Source organism: Callorhinus ursinus, unplaced genomic scaffold (genome assembly GCF_003265705.2).
Source record: "Callorhinus ursinus isolate GAN/ISIS: 27379988/994484 unplaced genomic scaffold, GSC_fseal_2.0 scaffold120, whole genome shotgun sequence".
In the NCBI taxonomy this organism is placed as follows: Eukaryota; Metazoa; Chordata; class Mammalia; order Carnivora; family Otariidae; genus Callorhinus; species Callorhinus ursinus.
Window position 1 is genome coordinate 1,073,373 of NW_027397182.1, and position 7,879 is coordinate 1,081,251.

At 43.6% G+C, this 7,879-nt stretch overlaps 1 long non-coding RNA gene across 2 annotated transcripts; it reads left to right on the plus strand.

Annotated features, from left to right (window-relative positions):
* The first annotated feature begins 361 nt into the window (after window positions 1-361).
* LOC112810305 (uncharacterized) lies at window positions 362-2,243 on the plus strand. Of its 2 annotated transcripts, none has more exons than XR_003204801.2 (3): window positions 362-740; window positions 942-1,040; window positions 1,762-1,975. It is a non-coding gene; the product is annotated as an uncharacterized lncRNA (long non-coding RNA). The 2 variants fall into 2 exon arrangements; XR_003204802.2 differs by lacking the exon at window positions 1,762-1,975 and adding an exon at window positions 2,103-2,243 and having other exon boundaries at window positions 363-740.
* The last annotated feature ends 5,636 nt before the right edge of the window (window positions 2,244-7,879 follow it).

The following is a 7,879-nucleotide window of genomic DNA, read 5'->3' on the forward strand; positions in this document are numbered from 1 at the left end:
TCTGCACATTCCTTCCTCCACATTTGAAAGGCGATTATGTGCGCAAAGCCCTTTCTTAGCACAGCTCCTGGCCCAGTCAGCGCTCCATGAACATTTGCTCAGTGGTTGAGACTGAGCCCCGAGTAACTGTTAACACTAACAGTTGTTTCCTCCAGCTGGATTCTCTGCGCTTCGCCCTAATGCTGAAGATCTTGTAGCTCTTCCTCCCCTTGAATGACAGTTGGAAGATATTCTCACCACAAGAAGAAACCCGGTGCACTCCCCGCGCACCGATGACTACAATTCCCCGAATGCATTGCGGCGGGCCTTTGCGTCCATTTCAGTTTACTTCAGCCACCCCCCCGCCCCCGCCGCCTAACGGGTATAGTGGGCGGGGCTACATTTTTAATCCAGGGACCCCGCCGCGGTGCCAGGGGACTGCGAAATTTTCCAGTGAGGGCCTGGGCAGAGGCGCCAATGAGAAGGGAAGGTTGTTAGGGCAGCTGACGTGGGTGACGTCTCTGAGCGGCGCCAGCTGAGCGCGGTGGAACCAAGCCGTCCTTCCTTCTCGGAGGCTGGCTTGTTCCCCCGGCGTCTGTGGACCCCGTTTAGCTGTTCCTGGTGAGCGCAGTACACCGGTACCTCCACTGCCTTGGCCAGTAGCCTGAGGACGCCCTCTTTCAGCTCCTGCTCTTCCTCCTCCACAGACACAGACGACGAGGGAGTGCCCGGCACTTGGGAAGATGCTTCTCTGTGCAGAGGTGCCTGCGGGGCGCGGGGTCAGGGGCCGGCGTCCCCGGGGCCTGGGGCTTGGGTGGGAGGCGGGCCTGTGTCTCCGGAACACGCTTGTTCGCCAAAAGGTAGTCGTTACCTCGTGCGACCATCGTTTGGCACCTGTGAAGTGCACAGGGCGGGGCTTCATTGATGGAGCCGGTAATTATCATACTTGTGCTGTGCGCCAGGCCTGGGGAGAGCGTGACTGGGAATCCGGCCTGAACCAGGCAGACGGGGTCTTGGCCTCCTTGAGGCTAAAGTCTTTATGGAAGACCGAGGAGAAGCAAGTAAGTCTAGTGTGGATAGCGGAGGAGGAGTTCAGGTTCTACCTCTTGAATAGGTTACATTCCACTGCGGATGTCAGGGTCCCCATTGTGCACCTGAAATCAGGTCAATCAACGTGTGTTTTGGGGGGTAGTTGGTCTGCCCAGGGCCACGTAATACCGGTGTGCAGAGCCAGTACTTTCCAGAGCTCTTGTGTGTATGCAACATGAGTCTACATTCTAGGGCTGTAGTGGGGACAGCTTTGTGAGCACAGATAGGTGTCCCGAATCGGAAAGCCCTAGGCTGGAGTGTACTTCAGTCATTCGTTCATTCAACAGAAATTGTTGAGAGTGTACTTTGTGGTAGGCCCTTTCATTTGGGTGGGTGGTGGGTATTCAGCGATTGGGAACACACGATAAATAGGACAGATACGGTGTCTGACATATTACCACCTGGTTGGAAAAGACTGGAAGCAGATAATTACCCATGAAATACATAATTACAGTTTTGCTTTGAGTGCTGAGAAATGCAGGGTGCATTGGAGTTTGTAATTTAGGCAGTAGGGTTAACCTGAGAACAGAAGGCTAAGAACAAAACGGGGATGTGGGAGGGTGTTCACTTAGAGCAGGGAAGGAGTGTGAACTGGTAAAGGAATTGAGAGAATGCCCCTTGAAGCTAGGGCCACCTAGGGACGGGAGGGTGGGGAAAGCCAAGGTTTGGGGTTAAGACTTGCACTTTTTGTAGGTTCCTGGAGACTAAGCATAGTGATTTAAAACATGGAGTCCAGAGCGAAGCTGATCGTAGCTCTGCCCCTTATGAGCTGTGTTCCTAAACCGTTCTGGGTCTCAGTTTCCTGATGTGAGAAATGGGGATGATAATAATCCCACTTCATAGATCATTGTAAAGATTAAATGTTACTTAACATTAATAAAACAAGTAGAACCATGTCTGACATGTAGTGGGTGTTAGTGGTGGTTGATTCAAGAAATAGATAAATACGTACATAAGTATTGAAGACTTGGAGGCAGTGTGTGGTGAAATGTGTGAACTTAAATGGCTTCCACCCAACTTCATTTCTTCTCCAGTTTTCAGGTGCTGCTGACCACATGTGTAACACTCTTATAAGAAATAATTTTTCTCATTATCGACTGCCATTTGCCAAGAGAATCTGAAGTGCCATTTAAATGATCAGATGGAAATAAATACGTTTAAGTACCATATCACAATTAGGTGTATTTAAAATTTGTTGATGATTTGATTTATTTAATATTTCTTGGTAACAGTTTGTGCAAACTTGCTTACTTAAAAGTAAATTGACTATAGAGTAATTCATACACAGAATAAGGACAGAGAAGTAGTAGAACTAGAGCTTGCGTTTTCTTGAGTCTCTATTCGATAATTTTTATAATTTCTCTGTTCTTCTCTGTCTCAGTTTCCAATGGCCCCATGTGTCTGCAGACATGTAAACAACATAGGGGAAGTTTGGGTTTGGAATTGCAGAGACTAAGGCAGTAGGAGCCAGCCAAAGTGGAAATCGGCAAAGCTTGAGGAGCTTTTTTAAAAAGGATATTTGTTTGTTTGTTTGTTTTTAATTTTTTATTGTTATGTTAATCACCATATATTACATCATTTGTTTTTGATGTAGTGTTCCATGATTCGTTGTTTGTTCATAACACCCACTGCTCCATGCAGAATGTGCCCTCTTTAATACCCATCACCAGGCTAACCCATCCCCCTACCCTCCTCCCCTCTAGAACCCTCAGTTTGTTTTTCAGAGTCCATCATATCTCATGATTCGTCTCCCCCTCTGACTTACTCCCCTTCATTCTTCCTCTCCTGCTATCTTCTTCTTTTTCTTTTTCTCTTAAGATATGTTCCATTATTTGTTTCGGAGGTATAGATCGGTGATTCAACACAATGGTCTTGCACAATTGACAGCGCTCGCCATAGTACATACGCTCCCCAATGCCTACCACCCAGCCACCCCATCCCTCCCACCCCCCACCACTCCAGCAACACTCAGTTTGCTTCCCGAGTTGAAGAATTCCTCATATCAGTGAGGTCATATGATACATGTCTTTCTCCGATTGACTTATGTCACTCAGCATAATGCCCTGCAGTTCCATCCACGTCGTTGCAAATGGCGAGATCTCATTCCTTTTGATGGCTGCGGAATATTCCCTTGTGTATATATACACCACATCTTCTTGATCCATTCATCTGCTGATGGACATCTTGGCTCTTTCCACAGTTTGGCTATTGTGGACATTGCTGCTCTAAACATTGGGGTGCACGTACCCCTTCGGATCCCTACATTTGTATCTTTGGGGTAAATACCCAGTAGTGCAATGGCTGGATCGTATGGTAGCTCTATTTTCAACCCTTTGAGGAACCTCCATACTGTTCTCCAGAGTGGTTGCACCAGCTTGCATTCCCACCAAAAGTGTAGGAGGGTTCCCCGTTCTCCGCATCCCCGCCAACATCTGTCGTTTCCTGACTTGTTAATTTTACCCACTCTGACTGGGGTGCGAGGTGGTATCTCCTTGAGGTTTTGATTTGGATTTCCCTGATGCCGAGCGATGTTGGGCACTTTTTCATGTGTCTCTTGGCCATTTGGATGTCTTCTTTGGAAAAATGTCTGTTCGTGTCGTCTGCCCATTTCTTGACTGGATTATGTGTTCTTTGGGTGTTGAGTTTGATAAGTTCTTTATAGGTTTTAGATACTAGCCCTTTATCTGATATGTCCTTTGCAAATATTTTCGCCCATTCTGTCGGTTGTCTTTTGGTTTTGTGGACTGTTTCTTTTGCTGTGCAAAAGCTTTTTATCTTGATGAAATCCCAATAGTTCATTTTTGCCCTGGCTTCCCGTGCCTTTGGCGATGTTTCTAGGAAGAAGTTGCTGCGGCTAAGGTCGAAAAGGTTGCTACCTGTGTTCTCCTTTAGGATTTGGATGGACTCCTGTCTCACGTTTAGGTCTTTCAACCATTTGGAGTCTATTTTTGTGTGTGGTGTAAGGAAATGGTCCAGTTTCATTCTTCTGCATGTGGCTGTCCAGTTTTCCCAACACCATTTGTTGAAGAGACTGTCTTTTTTCCACTGGACATTCTTTCCTGCTTTGTCAAAGATAAGTTGACCATAGAGTTGAGGGTCCATTTCTGGGCTCTCGATTCTGTTCCATTGATCTATGTGTCTGTTTTTGTGCCAGTACCATACTGTCTTGATGATGACAGCTTGGTAATAGAGCTGGAAGTCTGGAATTGTGATGCCGCCAGCTTTGCTTTTCTTTTTCAAGATTCCTCTGGCTATTCGGGGTCTCTTCTGGTTCCATACAAATTTTAGGATTATTTGTTCCATTTCTTTGAAAAAAGTGGATGGTATTTTGATGGGGATTGCATTGAATGTGTAGATTGCTCTAGGTAACATTGACATCTTCATAATGTTGGTTCTCCCAATCCATGAGCATGGAACGTTTTTCCATTTCTTTGTGTTTTCTTCAATTTCTTTCCTGAGTGGTTTATAGTTTTCTGAGTACAGATCCTTTGCCTCTTTGGTTAAATTTATTCCTAGGTATCTAATGGTTTTGGGTGCAATTTTAAATGGGATCGACTCCTTGATTTATCTCTCTTCTGTCTTGTTGTTGGTGTATAGAAATGCCACTGATTTCTGTGCATTGATTTTATAGCCTGCTACTTTACTGAATTCCTGGATGAGTTCTAGCAGTTTTGGGGTGGAGTCTTTTGGGTTTTCCACATACAGTATCATATCATCTGCAAAGAGTGAGAGTTTGAGTTCCTCTTTGCCAATTTGGATGCCTTTGATTTCTTTTTGTTGTCTGATTGCTGTGGCTAGAACTTCTAATACTATGTTGAATAGCAGTGGTGAGAGTGGACATCCCTGCCGCATTCCTGACCTTAGGGGAAAAGCTCTCAGCCTTTCCCCATTGAGAATGATATTCGCTGTAGGTTTTTCGTAGATGGCTTTTATGATATTGAGGTATGTACCCTCTATCCCTATACTGTGAAGAGTTTTGATCAAGAAAGGATGCTGTACTTTGTCAGATGCTTTTTCTGCATCTATTGAGAGGATCATATGATTCTTGTTCTTTCTTTTGTTAATGTATTGTATCACGTTGATTGATTTGCGGATGTTGAACCAGCCTTGCAGCCCAGGGATAAATCGCACTTGGTCGTGGTGAATAATCCTTTTAATGTACTTTTGGATCCTATTGGCTAGTATTTTGGTGAGAATTTTTGCATCCATGTTCATCAAGGATATTGTTCTGTAATTCTCCTTTTTGATGGGGTCTTTGTCTGGTTTTGGGATCAAGGTAATGGTGGCCTCATAAAATGAGTTTGGAAGTTTCCCTTCCATTTCTATTTTTTGGAACAGTTTCAGGAGAATAGGTATTAATTCTTCTTGAAATGTCTGATAGAATTCCCCTGGGAAGCCGTCTGGCCCTGGGCTTTTGTTTCTTGGGAGATTTTTGATGACTGCTTCAATTTCCTTAGTGGTTCTAGGTCTGTTCAGGTTTTCTATTTCTTCCTGGTTCAATTTTGGTAGTTGATACATCTCTAGGAATGCACCCATTGCTTCCAGGTTATCTAATTTGCTGTCATAGTGTTGCTCATACTATGTTCTTATAATTGTTTGTATTTCTTTGGTGTTGGTTGTGATCTCTCCTCTTTCATTCATGATTTTGTTGATTTGGGTCATTTCTCTTTTCTTTTTGATCAGTCTGGCCAGGGGTTTATCAATCTTGTTAATTCTTTCAAAGAACCAGCTCCTAGTTTCGTTGATCTGTTCTACTGTTCTTTTGGTTTCTATTTCATTGATTTCTGCTCTGATCTTTATTATTTCTCTTCTCCTGCTGGGTTTAGGCTTTATTTGCTGTTCTTTCTCCAGCTCCTTTAGGTGTAGGGTTAGGTTGTGTATTTGAGACCTTTCTTGTTTCTTGAGAAAGGCTTGTATTGCTATATACTTTCCTCTCAGGACTGCCTTTGCTGTATCCCAAAGATTTTGGACGGTTGTGTTTTCATTTTCATTGGTTTCCATGAATTTGTTGAATTCTTCTTTAATTTCCTGGCTGACCCATTCATTCTTTAGCAGGATGCTCTTTAGCCTCCATGTATTTGAGTTCCTTCCGACTTTCCTCTTGTGATTGAGTTCTAGTTTCAAAGCATTGTGCTCTGAAAATATGCAGGGAATGATCCCAATCTTTTGGTACCGGTTGAGACCTGATTTGTGACCTAGGATGTGATCAATTCTGGAGAATGTTCCTTGGGCACTAGAGAAGAATGTGTATTCCGGTGCTTTGGGATGGAATGTTCTGAATATGTCTGTGAAGTCCATTTGGTCCAGTGTGTCATTTAAAGTCTTTATTTCCTTGTTGATCTTTTGCTTAAATGATCTGTCCATTTCAGTCAGGGGGGTGTTAAGGTCCCCCACTATTATTGTATTGTCGTCAATGTGTTTCTTTGCTTTTGTTATTAATTGCCTTATATAATTGGCTGCTCCCATGTTCGGGGCATAGATATTTACAACTGTTAGATCTTCGGGGCGCCTGGGTGGCTCAGTTGGTTAAGCGACTGCCTTCGGCTCAGGTCATGATCCTGGAGTCCCGGGATCGAGTCCCACATCGGGCTCCCTGCTGAGCAGGGAGTCTGCTTCTCCCTCTGACTCTCCCCCCTCTCATGTGCTCTCTCTCTCTCATTCTCTGTCTTTCAAATAAATAAATAAATCTGTACAACTGTTAGATCTTCTTGTTGGATAGACACTTTAAGTTTGATATAGTGTCCTTCCTCATCTCTTATTACAGTCTTTGTTTTACAATCTAGTTTGTCTGATATAAGGATTGCCACCCCAGCTTTCTTTTGGTGTCCATTAGCATGGTAAATGGTTTTCCACCCCCTCACTTTCAATCTGGGGGTGTCTTTGGATCTAAAATGAGTCTCTTGCAGAGAGCATATTGATGGGTCTTGTTTTTTAATGCAATCCGATAGCCTGTGTCTTTTGATTGGGGCATTTAGCTCATTTACATTCAGGGTAAATATTGAAAGGTATGAATTTAGTGCCATTGTATTGCCTGTAAGGTGACTGTTACTGTATGTTGTCTGTGTTCCTTTCTGATCTTTGCTGCTTTTAGGCTCTCTCTTTGCTTAGAGGACCCCTTTCAATATTTCCTGGAGGGCTGGTTTCGTGTTTGCAAATTCCTTTAGTTTTTGTTTGTTCTGGAAGCTTTTTATCTCTCCTTCTATTTTCAATGACAGCCTAGCTGGATATGGTATTCTTGGCTGCATATTTTTCTCGTTTAGTGCTCTGAAGATATCTTGCCAGTCCTTTCTGGCCTGCCAGGTCTCTGTGGATCGCTCTGTTGCCAATCTAATATTTTTACCATTGTAGGTTACATATCTCTTTTTTCGAGCTGCTTTCAGGATTTTCTCTTTGTCTCTGAGACTCATAAGTTTTACTATTAGATGTCGGGGTGTTGACCTATTATTATTGATTTTGAGAGGGGTTCTCTGTGCCTCCTGGATTTTAATGCCTGTTTCCTTCCCCACATTAGGGAAGTTCTCTGCTATTATTTGCTCCAATATACCTTCTGCCCCTCTCTCTCTTTCTTCTTCTTCTGGGATCCCAATTATTCTGTTGTTTCGTCTTATCGTGTCACTTATCTCTCGAATTCTGCCCTCGTGATCCTGTAGTTGTTCCTCTCTCTTTTTCTCAGCCTCTTTATTTTCCATCATTTGGTCTTCTATATCACTGATTCTCTCTTCTGCCTCATTTATCCTAGCAGTTAGTGCCCCCATTTTTGATTGCACTTCATCAATAGCCTTTTTGATTTCGACTTGGTTAGATTTTAGTT